Below are 22,190 nucleotides of genomic sequence, written 5' to 3'. Positions count from 1 at the left end.
CATCACAGTCCCCACTGGGTTCAGGCCTATTGCATCCAGTCCCCACTGGGTTCAGGCCTTTGGCATCCAGTCCCCACTGGGTTCAGGCCTTTTGCATCCAGTCCCCACTGGGTTCAGGCTTTTTGCATTACAGTCCCCACTGGGTTCAGGCCTTTTGCATCCAGTCCCCACTGGGTTCAGGCCTTTGGCATCCAGTCCCCACTGGGTTCAGGCCTTTTGCATCCAGTCCCCACTGGGTTCAGGCCTTTGACATCACAGTCCCCACTGGGTTCAGGCCTTTGGCATCCAGTCCCCACTGGTTTCAGGGCTTTTGCATCACAGTCCCCACTGGGTTCAGGCCTTTGGCATCCAGTCCCCACTGGGTTCAGGCCTTTGGCATCCAGTCCCCACTGGGTTCAGGCCTTTGGCATCCAGTCCCCACTGGGTTCAGGCCTTTGGCATCCAGCCCCCACTGGGTTCAGGCCTTTGGCATCCAGTCCCCACTGGGTTCAGGCCTTTGGCATCCAGTCCCCACTGGGTTCAGGCCTTTGGCATCCAGTCCCCACCTGGTTCAGGCCTTTGGCATCCAGTCCCCACTGGGTTCAGGCCTTTTGCATCCAGTCCCCACTGGGTTCAGGCCTTTGGCATCCAGTCCCCACTGGGTTCAGGCCTTTTGCATCACAGTCCCCACTGGGTTCAGGCCTTTTGCATCCAGTCCCCACTGGGTTCAGGCCTTTTGCATCACAGTCCCCACTGGGTTCAGGCCTTTTGCATCACAGTCACCACTGGGTTCAGGCCTTTTGCATCACAGTCCCCACTGGGTTCAGGCCTTTTGCATTACAGTCCCCACTGGGTTCAGGCCTTTTGCATCCAGTCCCCACTGGGTTCAGGCCTTTAGCATCCAGTCCCCACTGGGTTCAGGCCTTTGGCATCCAGTCCCCACTGGGTTCAGGCCTTTGACATCACAGTCCCCACTGGGTTCAGGCCTTTGACATCACAGTCCCCACTGGGTTCAGGCCTTTGGCATCCAGTCCCCACTGGGTTCAGGCCTTTGGCATCCAGTCCCCACTGGGTTGACGTTTCCTTACGGACTTCCTAGGTTGGTGCTGAGTGTACTCCATTCGAGGTGAGAGAGGCACTGTTTACCTATGGTTCACTTGAACCTGAAGTTACATACAACTTTTACAAATAGTACAGCCCCAGTACCAGCAGTAAGGGCACGTCCAGCTCTTTAGGATGTGCCAAGAGCCAGGTCCACCTTATCAGACACCATGGAAACTTGCCAACTGCCATGCAGATAGATTGTTTTATTCCCATGAATAAATGGATATTGGATCTGAGTAACGGAGTGGCCTGGCAATGGAGACTCTGTTTCTGCGCCCAGTGTTGAAAAGTGCAGTTTGACGGCCAAGCTGATTCTGTCCAGTGTTTCTACATTCACTCAATGGAGGGCGTCAGACTACTAGCTCTGACAATTAGAGTCATTATTATTGGCAGTGAACTAAATACATCACCGCCACATCTCCTTTTCATTTACCACGCACATGTAGCGTGTGATCATGAGGTTTCACTCATGTAGGTCTAAACACACTGAAGCAATATAGAAGTCTGTATCATGAGCCATTAGTGAGATGCAGATCAATTGAACTACCTACCTACTGGTACGTGAGTTTGACGGGAGAAATGGCCTTGTGTGATGATGACGGTAAAACAACACTCCACTGAATTGTGTCACTACTTAATGATCAGAGCGTTTGGCACCTACTGTAACCATAGTGATGGGATACATCACTAATCATCGTAGCATATTTAATTGAGTGTGACCACAGATCACTTTCTGCATCATCTGTGCTTTGTCCAATGTACCAGATCAGCAGATTGAATGATTTAAGCACTAAGGCCCGAGAGGGTGTGGTAGATGGCCAATATGCCACGGCTAAGGGCTGTTCTGGATACAGCCCTTCGGCGTGATATAGGCCATATACCACAAACCCCAGAGGTGCCTTATTGCTTTTATAAACTGGTTACCAACATAGTTAAAGAAATGTTTTGCCATACCCGTGGTATATTTCATCCAATCAACATTCAGGCTCGAACCACCCAGTATGTCAATGTTAAGTTAGAGACTGGGATCAAAATGACTGCATGGTTCCATTTTGTTTTGTAGATGGTGTTGTGGTGAAACCCATGGTATAGAATAAATACATGTGCATGGGGCAGTAACACAAACTCTGCAATAGATGGCACTATTGCTTTGCGTTGGATGTCATCTTAGGTAACCAAGAGTAGGAACAAAGCCCTGCTTTAAAATCCTTGTGTAAATCCATGGAAATGACTGTTACGATACTAAATAACAGGGTCATGATTTTCTGTTATGAAAGCTTTGCTATTGAAATTGTAGCTGTATTCACAATGCTTGGCAGGCCTTCATTGTAAATAAGAATTTGTTCTTAACTGACTTGCCTAGTTAAATAAAGGTTAAATAAAAATAAATAAATACAAATAAATTGTGCACAACACTACCGGTATGACAAATCATTTAGCTTACTGATTACAAACAGTTCAGCATTCCTTTGAAATGTACTGCAAACATCTTGTTAAACATCTAAGGAGGAGAGGTCAGGGTCTGTCTGTTTGTTCACCTCTTGTTTGGCTGTTGTTTGTGTGACTCCAGTCAGTCCTGTGGGGCCGCAGGAGGCCGTGTTCTCATTCCGTTCCCTGTGTAAGAGCTACTGGAGAGTCATCTAAGATTTATGGATGTCGTGCATGGCTGAGCTGTAGTCAAAAGCAATAAGGGCACAACGCAGCGGGATGCAGCGCTGCTCAGCCACAAATGAATTCAGAGGCATTTTTTGAGAACCACTATTCAGACAGTTCATTTGGGATGCCTGGTTGTTTTATTTAGATGAATTTGTTGTCACTGAGCCAGGAGACGGCGTGTGAATGCATGCTTCTCGGTAAGACTTTTGTGGCTGTAGTGTTATGGGCTATTCCACTATAGCTTCTCTAGCTTCAGCTCTCTTTCTCTCCCTGATGTCTGGCCATAGATGGGCTCATGAAACCTTATGGAGCACCATAAACAGGGTGGCTCTTACATGCCCCACTACGGACGACGCAGGGGGAGAAACGCCCCAGTGGACCACAACCACACCCCCATACAGCCTCATAGCCCCTGTCGTATCTCTGACTTTAATGTGATGACAAGCTATTTTATCAAATCGATTACCTAACGTTTGATTCATTACGTGATTGAATTAAACCATGCAACAATTAACTTGTTAATAACCTGGGGCAGCACGGAAGAGTTTGTTTATATAGAGTGGCTATCTCCTGAATCCACTCTTAAAGATCTGAAGATCTTTTAAATCAATAGCAGTCAATCAGTCATTAATTATTCTTTACCGTCTATCAGTCTCACCTGAACGTCGTAATATTCTTGGTTATCTGCACGAACCCAGCCTTTACTATGAATCATTGATACACAAATTGGCTCAATTATTTATTTACTAACTAAATAAACAATTACAGAATATACAATACATAATAACATTATACAGTAAATACCATTCCTAGTGGACTAAACAAAAACAGTTTGGTTATAACACGATAGATTCCGAGAGGAAAAGGGGGGCGGGGCTTGGAAGAAAGACTAAGGAATGGGTCTCTATCAGACATGGGAAGCTATTCTGACATAAATACAAATACCACTAATCAAATCAAATCAAATCAAAGTTTATTTGTCACGTGCGCCGAATACAACAGGTGTAGACCTTACAGTGAAATACTTACTTACAGGCTCCAACCAACAGTGCAATAAAAAAAATAAGGTATTAGGTGAACAATAGGTAGATAAAGAAATAAAAACAACAGTAAAAAGACAGTGAAAAATAACAGTAGCGAGGCTATATACAGTAGCAAGGCTATAACAGTAGCGAGGCTATATACAGGCACAGGTTAGTTGGGCTGATTGAGGTAGAATGTACATAGATATGGTTAAAGTGAACATGCATATATGATAAACAGAGAGTAGCAGTAGAGTAAAATAGGGGAAGGAGGGTGGTGGGCGGTGGGCGGCGGAACACAATGCAGATAGCCCGGGTAGCCAATGTGCGGGGGCACTGGTTAGTTGGGCTAATTGAGGTAGTATGTACATGAATGTATAGATAAAGTGACTAATCATATTTGATAAACAGAGAGTAGCAGCAGCGTAAATGAGGGGTTGATGGGGGGCACACAATGCAAATTGTCCGGGTATTACCGGGTATCTGATTACCTATTCAGGAGTTTATGGCTTGGGGGTAAAAACTGTTGAGAATCCTTTTGGTCCTAGACTTGGCACTCCGGTACCGCTTGCCATGCGGTAGTAGAGAGAGCAGTCTATGACTGGGGTTTCTGGGGTCTTTGACCATTTTTAGGGCCTTCTTCTGACACCGCCTGGTGTAGAGGTCCTGGATGGAAGGCCACAGTAATGTACTGGGCTGTACGCAGTACATTCTGTAGTGCCTTGCGGTCAGAGGCCGAGCAGTTACCAAACCAGGCAGTGATGCAACCAGACAGGATACTTTCGATGTTGCAGCTGTAGAACCTTTTGAGGATCTGAGGATCCATGCCAAATCTTTTTAGTTTCCTGAGGGGGAATAGGCTTTGTCGTGCCCTCTTCACGACTGTCTTGGTGTGTTTGGACCATTCTTGTTTGTTGGTGATGTGGACACCAAGGAACTTGAAGCTCTCAACCTACTCCACTACAGCTCCGTCGATGAGAATAGAGGTATGCTCCGTCCTCCTTTTCCTGTAATCCACAATCATCTCCTTAGTCTTGGTTACGTTGAGGGATAGGTTGTTATTCTAGCACCACCCGGCCAGGTCTCTGACCTCCTCCCTATAGGCTGTCTCGTCATTGTTGCTGATCAGACCTACCACTGTTGTGTCGTCAGCAAACTTAATGATGGTGTTGGACTCGTGCCTTGCCATGCAGTCGTGGGTGAACAGGGAGTACAGGAGGTGACTGAGCATGCACCCCTGAGGGACTCCAGTGTTGAGGATCAGCATGGCAGATGTGTTGCTATCTACCCTCACCACCTGGGGGCAGCCCATCAGGAAGTCCTTTCTCATGAACGATTGCTTGTTCGGAGAAAGGTAATGCATTGTATTTACGTGACGCTGGCTTCGATAGTTGAGCTGATGGTGTGAGGCTCTGGTTTGCCCAGTCGAGGTCACCATTTTCCTTTGTAGATTCCTCCGTGTCGTCATGGAGTGAGATATTGTGGTTTTCAGCATTGGTCAATGTTCTTTCTAGATTTGCTACCTTTCCAGCTGCAGTCTTTTAGGCGTTAATCTAGGACTCACTTCTTCTTGAGTGATCAATAGTTCCGAGTTCATACCATTTTACGTAGGGCGCAAGCTCTCACATTTTCTGGCCTGTTGAGTTGAAATTAGAATTAGCCGTTTTGGAACTGAGGTGACTTTCCTTCATTGGGGCTTTTATTCTAGAGTGGAAAAGGAGTTGGTTCATCTTTTCCAACCAATGTCTGTTCACTTGGGCGGAGCCACTGACTGGGCACACGTTACCATAAAACAAAGAACTTTTCATTTTAGAAGACGCAATCACATTGTTATCTTTTCAAAAGTATTCTTATACTTCGTCAAACATTTTATCCAACATTCAGATGCAGGCTTCAAAACGGAGGAACCTGTATAAACAGAGTTAGGGTAATGTGGCTGTATTGTCTTTCATGAGGTCACAAACGGACAGGGTTGCTACTGACTTCTCCAACAACCGTTTCCAGATTCTCTAAATTTTGAATAATATTTAATTCTCCAATTCTGGGATGTAGTAGAATTGGGTGGGAGAGTCCCTTTGTCTTACTGTGAAACTCTCTCTCTATTCTGCATGGTCAGGGAGAGAAGAGTCTCTGCATAGCATTTATGACATTGTTGTTAAAGTCATAAACCTGCCCCTTCCTGACAGGAGAGGGGGGCTCTCATCTCTGCTAGAGGGCTAGCGTCATGACACCCCACACTGACTCCCAACACAAGACGAGGCTCATTAACTCTAACCCTTTAGCTCCTCACTCCCAGCTCTACCACTGCCTCATTAATAGAATTGATGATGATCTTTATTTCCATTTAAATGAGGAAACTGGCTGAGATGCTGCAAAGAGAGACTCATAAGTGAATATTATGTGGTAGTGTCCTCTGCAATGTGTTTTCCCTGATGAACTGGAGAGAGCAGATGAATGGGAAATATCATGTAGAAGTAACTGTTTTAATAGATAGGATCATTGTAAATATTATATTGTCCATTGTTTATTGTTGATATAGCAGATCGTCTTGGATATTTTTGCGTTTGCACTAAACCAAGGACCTGACAGGATATCAAGGGATATTTAGCATTAAATTTTTCTTTTTTTTCAAGGAACATTTCTCAAAGTCTGCATTTGGTGTTAAAAATCCAAAGTGTGTCCGTCATTCTGAATTGTAATCTGCATTATTTTCCTCAAGAACATGGACTTACCCTGAATAAGCACTAAAACCCAGGTGGATTTTGTGCTGTGGAAGACCACGTATCCCTCTCCAAAATAAGCACAGCAAGCTATGATGAAACACGTTATTGTGATTTGACCTGCCCTGAGAGAAAAGCTCCACCGTGCCCTCTGACCTTGGCATTGTGTGTCTCTGTGTGACCCTGGCCTCCCCTGAGAGAGAGCCATGTCTGCGCTCTCTCCTCTCCTCCTCTCTCTCCTCTCCTCTTCCTCCCCTCCTCTTCTCTCTTTTCTCTGAGGGTGAGGGCTGCCTCTGTGGTAGTCTCGGTCAGGAACAATATTACTCCGCCCCCGCCTTGTTTTCTCCATAGAGACCATACCACCATTAGGGAAATGTCTGATTTGACAAATGAGTCCCGGCCAATAGATAGTGATGTTGATTGGGCAGAGAAGTCTGTCCAGCCAGTAGATAGTGGTGTTGTTGGGCAGAGGAGTCTGATAGTGGTGTTGTTGGGCAAAAGAGTCTGTCCGGCCAGTAGATAGCGGTGTTGATTGGGCAGAAGAGTCTGTCCAGCCAATAGATAGTGGTGTTGTTGGGCAGAGGAGTCTGTCCGGCCAGTAGATAGTGGTGTTGATTGGGCAGAGGAGTCTGTCCGGCCAGTAGATAGTGGTGTTGTTGGGCAGAGGAGTCTGTCCGGCCAGTAGATAGTGGTGTTGATTGGGCAGAGGAGTCTGTCCGGCCAGTAGATAGTGGTGTTGTTGGGTAGAGGAGTCTGTCCGCCCAGTAGATAGTGGTATTGATTGGGTAGAGGAGTCTGTCCGGCCAGTAGATAGTGGTGTTGATTGGGTAGAGGAGTCTGTCCGGCCAGTAGATAGTGGTGTTGATTGGGTAGAGGAGTCTGTCCGGCCAGTAGATAGTGGTGTTGATTGGGCGGAGGAGTCTGTCCGGCCAGTAGATAGTGGTGTTGATTGGGCAGAGGAGTCTGTCCGGCCAGTAGATAGTGGTGTTGATTGGGCAGAGGAGTCTGTCCGGCCAGTAGATAGTGGTGTTGATTGGGTAGAGGAGTCTGTCCGGCCAGTAGATAGTGGTGTTGATTGGGTAGAGGAGTCTGTCCGGCCAGTAGATAGTGGTGTTGATTGGGCAGAAGAGTCTGTCCGGCCAGTAGATAGTGGTGTTGATTGGGCAGAGGAGTCTGTCCGGCCAGTAGATAGTGGTATTGATTGGGTAGAGGAGTCTGTCCGGCCAGTAGATAGTGGTGTTGATTGGGTAGAGGAGTCTGTCCGGCCAGTAGATAGTGGTGTTGATTGGGCAGAGGAGTCTGTCCAGCCAGTAGATAGTGGTGTTGATTGGGCAGAGGATTCTGTCCGGCCAGTAGATAGCGGTGTTGATTGGGCAGAGGAGTCTGTCCGGCCAGTAGATGGTGGTGTTGATTGGGCGGAGGAATCTGTCTGTGCTAATGGCTCATCATCGTTGTAAGTGTTGAGCGGGAGGGTTCCACGTGTCCTCTGAGTGTATTGGTGAGTGTTAGGGTGTCATCGGTATGGGTGGAGCTGGGAGTCTGTCTGTCTGTTCTCCTACTCCAGATACATAGTTAGTGTTCTTCTTCAGGGTGACATTTAAGAAGAGTAACTTCCCACCAGACCACAGTCAGTGTTGCAGTGAGTGGCCTGAGATGAATGGATCCATCCAACCTCCCATCTCATGTCCTTTTCCGCCTGCCTGTCTGTCAATACTCCACTCACCTCCCATCCCATGCCCTTATACTCCTGCTCACTGTCAACACTCAACCCAGCCTCCCATCTCATGTCCTTTTCCTCCTGCCTGCCTGCCTGTCAATACTCCACCCAACCTCCCATTCCGTGCCCTTTTCCGCCTGCCTGCCTGTCGATACTCCACCAAACCTCCGATCCCATTCCCTTATACTCCTGCTCACTGTCAACACTCAACCCAGCCTCCCATCTCATGTCCTGTTCCCCCTGTCTGCCTGTCAATACTCCACCCAGCCTCCCATCCCATGCCATTATCCTCCATGCCTGTCTGTCAATACTCCACCCACCTCTCATCCCATGCCATTATCCTCCATGCCTGTTTGTCAATACTCCATCCACCTCTCATCCAATGCCATTATCTACCATGCCTGTCTGTCAATACTCCACCCACCCACCTCCCATCCCATGCCATCCTCCTGCCTGTCTTTCAACACTCCACCCAATCTCCTGTTCCATGCTCTGTTTCTCCTGCCTTTCTGCCTCCACCCAGCCTCCCATTTCATGCCCTGTTCTTCAGGCCTGCCTGTCAATACTCCACCCTTCTTTGAAAAGGCTCCTACAAGGAACCCAAATGGGTTTATACAGTCATACTGTTCTGTACCATACCGGGGTATATGCTATTACACAAAAGGCACTACTTCTAAAAATAATTTAGGAAACAGGGATCTTGATCCAGGAGGGGATTGAATGTCTCTGCTGAAGCCAAGAAGCTTGATCATCTAGCCACTTAGCAAACCAAATACATAGCAGACATCTAGCCACTTAGCAAACCAAATGCATAGCAGACATCTAGCCACTTAGCAAACCAAATGAATAGCAGACATCTAGCCACTTAGCACACCAAATGAATAGCAGACATCTAGCCACTTAGCACACCAAATGAATAGCAGACATCTAGCCACTTAGCAAACCAAATACATAGCAGACATCTAGCCACTTAGCAAACCAAATGAATAGCAGACATCTAGCCACTTAGCAAACCGAATACATAGCTGACATCTAGCCACTTAGCAAACCAAATACATAGCAGACATCTAGCCACTTAGCAAACCAAATACATAGCAGACATCTAGCCACTTAGCAAACCAAATGAATAGCAGACACCTAGCCACTTAGAAAACCAAATGCATAGCAGACATCTAGCCCCTTAGCAAACCAAATACATAGCAGACATCTAGCCACTTAGCAAACCAAATGAATGGCTGACATCTAGCCACTTAGCAAACCAAATGCATAGCTGACATCTAGCCACTTAGCAAACCAAATACATAGCTGACATCTAGCCACTTAGCAAACCAAATACATAGCAGACATCTAGCCACTTAGCAAACCAAATGAATAGCAGACATCTAGCCACTTAGCAAACCAAATGAATAGCAGACACCTAGCCACTTAGCAAACCAAATGCATAGCAGACATCTAGCCCCTTAGCAAATCAAATACATAGCAGACATCTAGCCACTTAGCAAACCAAATGAATAGCAGACATCTAGCCACTTAGCAAACCAAATACATAGCAGACATCTAGCCACTTAGCAAACCAAATGAATAGCAGACATCTAGCCACTTAGCAAACCAAATACATAGCTGACATCTAGCCACTTAGCAAACCAAATGAATAGCAGACATCTAGCCACTTAGCAAACCAAATGAATAGCAGACATCTAGCCACTTAGCAAACCAAATGAATAGCAGACATCTAGCCACTTAGCAAACCAAATGAATAGCAGACATCTAGCCACTTAGCAAACCAAATGCATAGCATACATCTAGCCACTTAGCAAACCAAATACATAGCAGACATCTAGCCACTTAGCAAACCAAATGCACAGCAGACGTCTAGCCACTTAGCAAACCAAATGCATAGCAGCCATCTAGCCACTTAGCAAACCAAATGCATAGCAGACATCTAGCCACTTAGCAAACCAAATACATAGCTGGAGCCCTGAGCTGGATCAAATTTATTTGACACATCTTAGATTTCTTACATTTATACTTAACTTATAGTTATAAGCAGTGGCGTTGCACGCACCCCCGAAGGCTACGCGGAGCGGGGGTAACCCCAACCCCCCACAAAAAACAACAACAAAACCAACAATAACAAAGCAAATTTAGAATTGAAAATCATACTATCTGTATTTCAAAATAATCCCGGTATACAGTATTAACAGTATATATCGCCCAAACCTAGTTCTGCCTGGAACCAAAAGGTTTTTCCTGGAACCAAAAAAGGGTTCTTTATAGGGCTCTCCTATGGGGACAGCTGAAGAGCCCTTTTAGGTTCTAGAGTTCACCTAGCACATAGTGTAGGCATGGACATAAACATCTGTGGGGTTGAGTACATCATTTTGATCGGCTGATATAATCTGGATGTACTCAGGTGTGCTAGTAATGGGGATTCTGATATGTCATTGACCATGTATGTTATGTCATTGACCGTGTATGTTATGTCATTGACCATGTATGTTATGTCATTGACCATGTATGTTGTCATTGACCATGTATGTTGTCATTGACCGTGTATGTTACGTGTCATTGACCATGTATTTTGTCATTGACCGTGTATGTTATGTCATAGACCATGTATGTTGTCATTGACCATGTATGTTATGTCATTGACCATGTATGTTGTCATTGACCGTGTATGTTATGTCATAGACCATGTATGTTGTCATTGACCATATATGTTATGTCATTGACCATGTATGTTATGTCAGAACCCCGTGTATGTTATGTAATTTTCCATGTATGTTATGTCACTGACCATGTATGTTATGCCATTGACCATGTATGTTGTCATTGACCGTGTATGTTATGTCATTGACCGTGTATGTTGTCATTGACCGTGTATGTTGTCACTGACCGTGTATGTTGTGTCACTGACCGTGTATGTTGTGTCATTGACCATGTATGTTATGTCATTGACCGTGTATGTTATGTCATTGACCATGTATGTTATGTCATTGACCATGTATGTTATGTCGTTGACCATGTATGTTATGTGTCATTGACCGTGTATGTTGTCATTGACCGTGTATGTTGTCACTGACCGTGTATGTTGTGTCATTGACCATGTATGTTATGTCATTGACCATGTATGTTATGTGTCATTGACCGTGTATGTTGTTGTTGTCCGTGTATGTTGTCACTGACCGTGTATGTTGTGTCATTGACCATGTATGTTATGTCATTGACCATGTATGTTATGTCATTGACCGTGTATGTTGTTGTTGTCCGTGTATGTTGTCACTGACCGTGTATGTTGTCACTGACCGTGTATGTTATGTCATTGACCGTGTATGTTATGTCATTGACTATGTATGTTATGTGTCATTGGCCGTGTATGTTATGTCATTGACTATGTATGTTATGTGTCATTAACCGTGTATGTTATGTCATTGACCGTGTATGTTATGTCATTGACCATGTATGTTATGTCATTGACCATGTATGTTATGTCGTTGACCATGTATGTTATGTGTCATTGACCGTGTATGTTGTCATTGACCGTGTATGTTGTCACTGACCGTGTATGTTGTGTCATTGACCATGTATGTTATGTCGTTGACCATGTATGTTATGTGTCATTGACCGTGTATGTTGTCATTGACCGTGTATGTTGTCATTGACCGTGTATGTTGTCACTGACCGTGTATGTTATGTCATTGACCGTGTATGTTATGTCATTGACCATGTATGTTATGTCATTGACCATGTATGTTGTTGTTGTCCGTGTATGTTGTCACTGACCGTGTATGTTGTCACTGACCGTGTATGTTGTGTCATTGACCGTGTATGTTGTCATTGACCGTGTATGTTGTGTCATTGACCATGTATGTTATGTCATTGACCATGTATGTTATGTGTCATTGACCGTGTATGTTGTCATTGACCGTGTATGTTGTCACCGACCGTGTATGTTATGTGTCATTGACCGTGTATGTTATGTCATTGACCGTGTATGTTATGTCATTGACCGTGTATGTTATGTCATTGACCATGTATGTTATGTCATTGACTATGTATGTTATGTGTCATTGACCGTGTATGTTATGTCATTAACCGTGTATGTTATGTGTCATTGACCATGTATGTTATGTCATTGACCATGTATGTTATGTGTCATTGACCGTGTATGTTATGTCATTGACCGTGTATGTTGTTGTTGTCCGTGTATGTTGTCACTGACCGTGTATGTTGTCACTGACCGTGTATGTTATGTCATTGACCATGTATGTTATGTCATTGACCATGTATGTTATGTCGTTGACCATGTATGTTATGTCATTGACCATGTATGTTATGTCATTGACCATGTATGTTATGTCATTGACCATGTATGTTATGTCATTGACCATGTATGTTATGTCGTTGACCATGTATGTTATGTGTCATTGACCGTGTATGTTGTCATTGACCGTGTATGTTGTCACCGACCGTGTATGTTATGTCATTGACCGTGTATGTTATGTCATTGACCGTGTATGTTATGTCATTGACCATGTATGTTGTGTCATTGACCATGTATGTTGTTGTTGTCCGTGTATGTTGTCACTGACCGTGTATGTTGTCACTGACCGTGTATGTTGTCATTGACCGTGTATGTTGTCACCGACCGTGTATGTTATGTCACTGACCGTGTATGTTGTCACTGACCGTGTATGTTGTCACTGACCGTGTATGTTGTGTCATTGACCGTGTATGTTGTCATTGACCGTGTATGTTGTGTCATTGACCGTGTATGTTATGTCATTGACCATGTATGTTATGTCATTGACTATGTATGTTATGTCATTGACTATGTATGTTATGTGTCATTGACCGTGTATGTTATGTCATTAACCGTGTATGTTATGTCATTGACCATGTATGTTATGTCATTGACTATGTATGTTATGTCATTGACTATGTATGTTATGTGTCATTGACCGTGTATGTTATGTCATTAACCGTGTATGTTATGTGTCATTGACCATGTATGTTATGTGTCATTGACCATGTATGTTATGTCATTGACTATGTATGTTATGTCATTAACCGTGTATGTTATGTCATTGACTATGTATGTTATGTGTCATTGACCGTGTATGTTATGTCATTAACCGTGTATGTTATGTGTCATTGACCATGTATGTTATGTGTCATTGACCATGTATGTTATGTCATTGACTATGTATGTTATGTCATTAACCGTGTATGTTATGTCATTGACCATGTATGTTATGTGTCATTGACCGTGTATGTTGTCATTGACCGTGTATGTTATGTCATTGACCGTGTATGTTATGTCATTGACCGTGTATGTTATGTCATTGACCATGTATGTTATGTCATTGACTATGTATGTTATGTCATTGACTATGTATGTTATGTGTCATTGACCGTGTATGTTATGTCATTAACCGTGTATGTTATGTGTCATTGACCATGTATGTTATGTGTCATTGACCATGTATGTTATGTCATTGACTATGTATGTTATGTCATTAACCGTGTATGTTATGTCATTGACCATGTATGTTATGTGTCATTGACCATGTATGTTATGTCATTAACCGTGTATGTTATGTCATTAACCGTGTATGTTATGTCATTGACCATGTATGTTATGTCATTGACCATGTATGTTATGTCATTGACCATGTATGTTATGTGTCATTGACCATGTATGTTATGTGTCATTGACCATGTATGTTATGTCATTGACCATGTATGTTATGTCATTGACCATGTATGTTATGTGTCATTAACCGTGTATGTTATGTGTCATTGACCATGTATGTTATGTCATTGACCGTGTATGTTATGTCATTGACCATGTATGTTATGTGTCATTAACCGTGTATGTTATATCATTGACTATGTATGTTATGTGTCATTGACCGTGTATGTTATGCCATTGACCGTGTATGTTATGTGTCATTGACCATGTATGTTATGTCATTGACCATGTATGTTATGTCATTGACAGTGTATGTTATGTGTCATTGACCATGTATGTTATGTGTCATTAACCGTGTATGTTATGTGTCATTGACCATGTATGTTATGTGTCATTGACCATGTATGTTAAGTGTCATTGACCATGTATGTTATGTGTCATTGACCGTGTATGTTATGTGTCATTAACCGTGTATGTTATGTCATTGACCAGAACAAACAGCCAGCCAGCGTCCCACTCCTAGCCTTACAATGCATGGGCTACATCCCCAACCCCTTGGTTTTAATTTATGACAGTGTCAAATTGGAAAGTTTAAACTGTAATTAAATGGATTAGAACTACTAATACAAGGGATTTTTATAGCTCTGAAGGCGCTAACTGCTGAGTTGGGCTACATGCATGTGTAAATCACCCCAGTCCCCGCGCCGCCTGCCCAGCACCGTATGGGGGATGGATCAATCTTCCCAGCACATTATTGAATGCGTTCTCCTGCTCAAGAGCAGCCCATAAATTGCGCTTGTCACAATGGCCGTGTACCTGCTCACCGCAGCCTTGGAATTTCTAACGAAGCGTTGCATTTCTGCACACAACACTCAGGTCCAGAAAAAAAAGAGTCACAACAGAGAGAGAGAACTAGAGGGGACGAAGGGAGGAGGTGCAGGAACACGGAGGATGGAATGGGGTGGCAGAGAGAGGATTAATTGAACTCCTCAAAAGAGAACCATCTTGCTCTCCCAGAAGCTTGGCTGGTGCGAATTCAGACAAGCTCTTGCTGCTCATCTGTAGTTCTTTAGAAATGCTGTTTTGAATTAAAGAAAATTGTACCTACACACTGAAGAAGGCTGTAAAGCCGAAACGTCTCTGTACGCTATCCCCGATGCAGTAAAAAAAGTAACAACATTGAACAATGAAGTACGCTTTATGCGAACCTATTGCACCTCCTCTTTGTTTTGTTAATTGAACTCCACCTTGTGTTTTAATTAGCCCTTTGAGTATTATTTACATATATTCCCCCCTCAGAACCCATTTAAGTGTCCTTTTAAAACATTGAATAATGTAGTTCATCGGTGTGACAGAGGTGTCTGTGGTATGATGTGGTGTAAAGTAATTAAGTAAAAATACTTTAAGGTACTACTTAAGTCGGTTTTTGGTGTATCTGTACTTTACTTTATTGTTTCTATTTTTGACAACTTTTACTTCATTACATTACTAAAGAAAACAATGTACTCTTTACTCCATACATTTTTCCTGACACCCAAAAGTACTTGTTCCATTTTGAATGCTTAGCAGTACAGGAAAATTGTCTAATTCACACACTTATCACGAGAACATCCCTGGTCATCTGCCTCTGATCTGGAGGACTCATTAAACACGTGCTTTGTTTGTAAATGATGTCTGAGTGGCTATCCGTAAATTAAAAAAACAAGAAAATCGTGCTGTCTGGTTTGCTTAATATAAGGAATGTGAAATTATTTATACTTGTACATTTACTTTTGATATTTAAGTATATTTTAGAAATAACATTTACTTTTGATACTTAAATACATTTTAGCAATAACATTTAATTTTGAAACTAAAGTATATTTTAGCAATTACAAATACAATTTGATACTTAAGTACATTTTAGCAATTACATTTATTTTTGATACTTAAGTATGTTTTAGCAATTACATTTACTTTTGGTACTTAAGTATATTTAAAACCAAATACTTTTAGACTTTTACTCAAGTAGCATTTTACTAGGTGACTTTCACTTTTACTTGAGTCATGTTCTATGAAGGTATCTTTACTTTTACTCAAGTATGGCAATTGTGTACTTTTTCCACCACTGGTGGTATGCTGCACAGAGGCTGCTCTCTGGTTTGGTTCTCTCTATGGCAGCATAATCAATGGCTGAACAGTCGACTGAACTGATATGCTTTAACAAGCCTCCACTATGAATAGTTCATCAGCAGGCAACACAATCAATGAGCAGTCTTTAGATTGGTCACCCAGCTCAGAGACTGAAACAGCTCCAGCACCTCAGATTCATTCTCCCATGCAGTCACCCGGCAGCTATATTAAACTTCTGTGTTGTTGTTGTCCTAATCAATACTTCATTCACTCTCACTTATCATTGAACACACTGAAAACTACAGAGTTTATAAAAATGTAATGAAATCATTCTTCTTAATTTGGTCAGCAGGGAACCAATGAGAGAATCTATTCTATTTGTGCAATGTGTCATTCACCTCCAGCTAGCTAGAGTATAATGATATTGTGAGACTATAACATGTCAGTTTGTTTGAGTACGTGTGTGTTTTTTTTAAGGTCCGTCAGCATCGGTAGAATAATGAATAAGAAGCTTCCATTCTTTGATGTAGAGCCGTGTTGTCATTGTGTCGACTCCGCCAACAGGGGGAGCTTGTACTCTTGCTCATGACTAGCCCCTCCAGTAGCACTTTCTCTCCACAGCTCACCCTCCTTTTTCTGTATCCTCCTGAAACCCTTTTCCTTCTAATTTTCCACACACTATTGCTTTAATGCTCTTTGTCTTCATCCCTGTCCCTCAGGTTTTCTCTGCCGCTAATTTTCTCTCCTCTGTTTTTTTTCTCTTATTAGTCGTGTTTTGTTAGCATTTCAACAAGGTCACACAAACAATTACTCCACTTAATTACATAGTAACAGATAATACTGGTTCCCCCAAACAAGACAGTTGATACCAGCTAAATGATGCATCTGACAATATAGCCTACCCATCTTATCCCTCCTTACTCTCCTCTGTCTCTGTCTCTGCTCTCCCTCAATCTCTGCTTTCTTTAGTCACTCACTCATTTCTCACTCTATCTCCCGCTCCCTATATCCTCCCTCCCTCCCTCGCTCACACAGTTTCATCCCAGAGGTGAAGAGCAGACTCCTATAATTACCCAAGTGTCTGTGAAATGAATCATTGGGTGGCTGATTGAGCTGCATGATGGGAAACATCCATCTTGAGTGGTGTGACTGAGCGCTCCCCCTCCTCTCCCCCCTCCTCCTCCCCCCTCCTCCTCCTCCCCATCTGCTGACGGCCAGCGCTGGCACATGCGCATGGCTCTCTTCCTGCCACTGCTGAAGGACTGACTGGGCGTGGTCTCAGCGTGCTCTACGGGGAAGCAGCAGAGACTGTGGCAGGAGACTGGGCATGGTTGCCATGTGGTCACTGTTACAGGAGGAATATCAGTGACATGAGAGCTGAGGTGTGGTCTCACTGTGGTCATTGGAAGGAGAACCAAAGGATAAGGTTGCCGTGGGAAAAGTCATGACTTGCGATGATGGATTATTTATAGATTTGTCTTCTTCTACATGATGATTGAACAATCATCAAATAATAACATAAAAAATAGCAATATTGAGAAATAGGTACTTTGAGAAATAGGTACTTTGAAAAATAGTAACATTGAAAAACAGCAACATTGAATAATAGCAACATAAAAAGTAGTAATCAATACATATAAAAACGCTTATCACATCTCTCTTTCCTCTGTGATCACTGTCTGTGTATTTGTAGCCCAAATCTTGATTGTTTTTCCCAGGTACTCATTACAATCAAACATCTGCTGGTTCCAGTTCCATTTGGCTGGTACTAAAACTTTATGATGAGATTCATCATCTTTCTCTTGGAAATACGATTCCAAATTACGACTCCCTGCATTGCAGGTGCTATTCACAGTCACAATCAGACACATTATGCTCAGCGTGAGACTTAACTCTGTCTAAATGGTAAATAAAGTCAGCCGTTCTCTGTGGGCTCTGCTCTCTTCGTCTGCTGCTTTGATGTTGACTCTCTATTCTCACAGAGATGAGAGAGAGAGAGGAGGACCAACAGTGTGTGACAAAGGCCCTTCTCCCAGCATGGTATCAGACGAGGGGCTTTCTAGTAGAGAGAGGATGAGCGGCGTGACAAAGTCAACAGGACAGGAGGATGGGGACTCCACGGGTCTGCGGTACGATGATTGTTTAATTAGCCTTTCCTCCATGCCATGCGGAGCCAAACAGAGAAAGAAGAAAACTATGCCACACATTTCTTGGCCAGAGCTCAGTCTCACAGATTGCGATGGCTCTTGAGATACTGGCTGAGTTGTTAATAGTGTCATTATCATTGTCAACATTTTCCTCTTCTGTCAGGAGCCAAGACTCTGCAAATGGGTAGCCTAGTTAATGTTATAATTCGTTTTTGAAGGACTGGCACTGGGGCATATCGCACTGTCATTTACAGTGACAAGAAAAAGTATGTGAACCCTTTGGAATTACCTGGATTTCTGCATAAATTAGTCATACAATTTGATCTAATCTTCATATTAGTCACAACAATAGACAAACACAGTGTGCTTAAACTAATAACACACAAATTATGGTATTTTTATTGCCTATATTGAATACATAATTAAATCATTCCCAGTGTAGGTTGGGAAAAGTATGTGAACCCCTAGGCTAATGACTTCTCCAAAAGCTAATTGGAGTCAGGAGTCAGCTAACCTGGAGTCCAATCAATGAGGCGAGATTGGAGATGTTGGTTAGAGCTGCACTACCCTATAAAAAACACTCACAAAATTTGAGTTTGCTATTCACAAGAAACATTGCCTGATGTGAACCATGCCTCGAACAAAAGAGATCTCAGAAGACGTAAGATTAAGACTTGTTGACTTGCATAAAGCTGGAAAGGGTTACAAAAGTATCTCTAAAAGCCTGGATGTTCATCAGTCCACAATAAGACAAATTGTCTATAAATGGAGAAAGTTCAGCTGTAACGATTGTCGTCGGGAGAAGGAGAAGAGGACCAAAGTGCAGCGTGGTACGTATTCATAATACTTTTAATAAAGATGAACACTCGAACAAAAACAACAAAACGACAAACGAACAGTTCTGCAAGGTGCAACAAAACACTAAACAGAAAATAACCACCCACAACTAACAGTGGGAAAACAGGCTACCTAAGTATGGTTCTCAATCAGAGACAACGATTGACAGCTGCCTCTGATTGGGAACCATACCAGGCCAAACACAATAGAAATAGAAAACATAGACATTCAACCATAGAATGCCCACCCACATCACACCCTGACCAAACAAAAAATAGAAACATACAAAGCAATTTTACGGTCAGGGCGTGACATCAGCACTGTTGCTACTCTCCCTAGGTGTGGCCGTCCTGCAAAGATGACTGCAAGAGCACAATGCAGAATGCTCAATGAGGTTTAGAAGAATCCTAGAGTGTCAGATAAAGACTTAATGACATCTCTGTAACATGCTAACATCTCTGTTGACGAGTCTACGATACGTAAAACACTAAACAAGAATGGTGTTCATGGGAGGACACCAAGGAAGAAACCACTGCTGTCCAAAGTTGAGTTGTTTGGTAGGAACACAGAACACTATGTGTGGAGAAAAAAAGGCAGAGCACATCAACATCAAAACCTCATCCCAACTGTAAAGTATGGTGGAAGGAGCATCATGGTTTGGGGCTGCTTGGCTCCCTCAGGGCCTGGACAGCTTGCAATCATCGACGGAAAAATGAATTCCCAAGTTGATCAAGACATTTTGCAGAAGAATGTAAGGCTATCTGTCCGCCTATTGAAGCTAAACAGAAGTTGGGTGATGCAACAGGACAACAACCCAAATTCAACAACAGAATGGCTTCAACAGAAGAAAATACACCTTCTGTAGTGGCCTACTCAGAGTCCTGACCTCAAACCGATTTAAAATGCTGTGGCATGACCTCGAGAGCGGTTCACACCAGACATCCTAAGAATATTGTTGAACTGAAACAGTTTTGTAAAGAGGAATGGTCCAGAATTCCTCCTGACCGTTGCGCCGGTCTGATCTGTAACTACAGAACATGTTTGGTTGAGGTTATTGCTCCAAAGGAGGGTCAACCAGTTATTTCATCCAAGGGTTCACATACTTTTCCCACCCTGCACTGTGAATGTTTACAGGATGTGTTCCATAAAGACGTGAACACGTATAATTGATTGTGTGTTATTATTTTAAGTAGACTGTGTTTGTCTATTGTTGTGAGTTAGATGAAGATCAGATCAAATTTTATGACCAATTTATGCAGAAATCCAGGTAATTCTAAAGGGTTACATACTTTTTCTTGCCACTTTAGAAACCTGGCTCTACCACCTACTCCGGTTCCCTCTCCGGTTCCCTATCCTGTCCCCTATCCTGTCTCCTATCCTGCCCCCTATCATGTACTCGCATGTCCCTTATCATGTCCCATCCTGTCGGCTCCTATCCCCTATCCTGTCTCATCCTGTCCCTTTCTATCCCATATCATATCCCCTCTCATGTCTCCTATCCTGTCCCATCCAATCCCCTATCATATCCCATATACTGTCCCCTCCTATTCCCTATCATATCCCCTATCCTGTCCCCTCCTATCCCCCATCATATTCCCTATCATATACCCTATCCTGTCTGTCCCCTCCTATTCCCTATCCTGTCCCCTATCCTGTCCCCTCCTATTCTCTATCATATCCTCTATCCTCTCCTCTCCTATCCCCTATCATATCCCCTATCCTGTTCCCTCCTATTCCATGTCATATCCCCTATCCTGTCCCCTCCTATTCCCTATCATATCCCCTATCATGTCCCCTATCCTGTCATCCCCAAGTTCACTGTGACCCAGTAGTCTTAGATCTAAGTGTGCCTGCCTGTGATGCTGGTGCAGGCCAGTGGACAGACCTGCCTGTGGTGCTGGTACAGGCCAGTGGACAGACCTGCCTGTGGTGCTGGTGCAGGTCAGTGGACAGACCTATCTGTGGTGCTGGTGCAGGACAATGGACAGACCTGTCTGTGGTGCTGGTGCAGGCCAGCGGACAGACCTATCTGTGGTGCTGGTGCAGGACAATGGACAGACCTGTCTGTGTCCCTGGTGCAGGCCAGTGGACAGACCTGCCTGTGGTGCTGGTGCAGGCCAGTGGACAGACCTATCTGTGGTGCAGGCCAGTGGACAGACCTGCCTGTGGTGCTGGTGCAGGCCAGTCGACAGACCTATCTGTGGTGCAGGACAATGGACAGATCTGCCTGTGGTGCTGGTGGAGGACAGTGGACAGACTTGACTGTGGTGCTGGTAGAGGACAGTGGACAGACTTGACTGTGGTGCTGGTGGAGGACAGTGGACAGACTTGACTGTGGTGCTGGTAGAGGACAGTGGACAGACTTGACTGTGGTGCTGGTGGAGGACAGTGGACAGACTTGACTGTGGTGCTGGTGAGGGACAGTTGACAGACTTGACTGTGGTGCTGGTGGAGGACAGTGGACAGACTTGACTGTGGTGCTGGTAGAGGACAGTGGACAGACTTGACTGTGGTGCTGGTAGAGGACAGTGGACAGACTTGAATGTGGTGCTGGTAGAGGACAGTGGACAGACTTGACTGTGGTGCTGGTGGAGGACAGTGGACAGACTTGACTGTGGTGCTGGTGAGGGACAGTTGACAGACTTGACTGTGGTGCTGGTGGAGGACAGTGGACAGACTTGACTGTGGTACTGGTAGAGGACAGTGGACAGACTTGACTGTGGTGCTGGTGGAGGACAGTGGACAGACTTGACTGTGGTGCTGGTGGAGGACAGTGGACAGACTTGACTGTGGTGCTGGTGGAGGCCAGTGGACAGACTTGACTGTGGTGCTGGTGGAGGACAGTGGACAGACTTGACTGTGGTGCTGGTGGAGGACAGTGGACAGACCTGACTGTGGTGCTGGTGGAGGACAGTGGACAGACTTGACTGTGGTGCTGGTAGAGGACAGTGGACAGACTTGACTGTGGTGCTGGTGGAGGACAGTGGACAGACTTGACTGTGGTGCTGGTAGAGGACAGTGGACAGACTTGACTGTGGTGCTGGTGGAGGACAGTGGACAGACTTGACTGTGGTGCTGGTGAGGGACAGTTGACAGACTTGACTGTGGTGCTGGTGGAGGACAGTGGACAGACTTGACTGTGGTGCTGGTAGAGGACAGTGGACAGACTTGACTGTGGTGCTGGTGGAGGACAGTGGACAG

General features: G+C 44.0%; 1 protein-coding gene across 1 annotated transcript in view; it reads left to right on the top strand.

The window, feature by feature from the left end:
- The window catches only part of robo2 (roundabout, axon guidance receptor, homolog 2 (Drosophila)), a 768,110-nt gene that overhangs the window by 36,099 nt on the left and 709,821 nt on the right, over window positions 1-22,190 (top strand). The gene's annotated exons all lie outside the window — the stretch shown is intronic.

The sequence above is a fragment of the Salvelinus fontinalis genome, chromosome 33 (assembly GCF_029448725.1).
Source record: "Salvelinus fontinalis isolate EN_2023a chromosome 33, ASM2944872v1, whole genome shotgun sequence".
In the NCBI taxonomy this organism is placed as follows: Eukaryota; Metazoa; Chordata; class Actinopteri; order Salmoniformes; family Salmonidae; genus Salvelinus; species Salvelinus fontinalis.
Note: the sequence above shows the minus strand (reverse complement) of the source record. Positions and strands in the feature narration are given on the sequence as shown.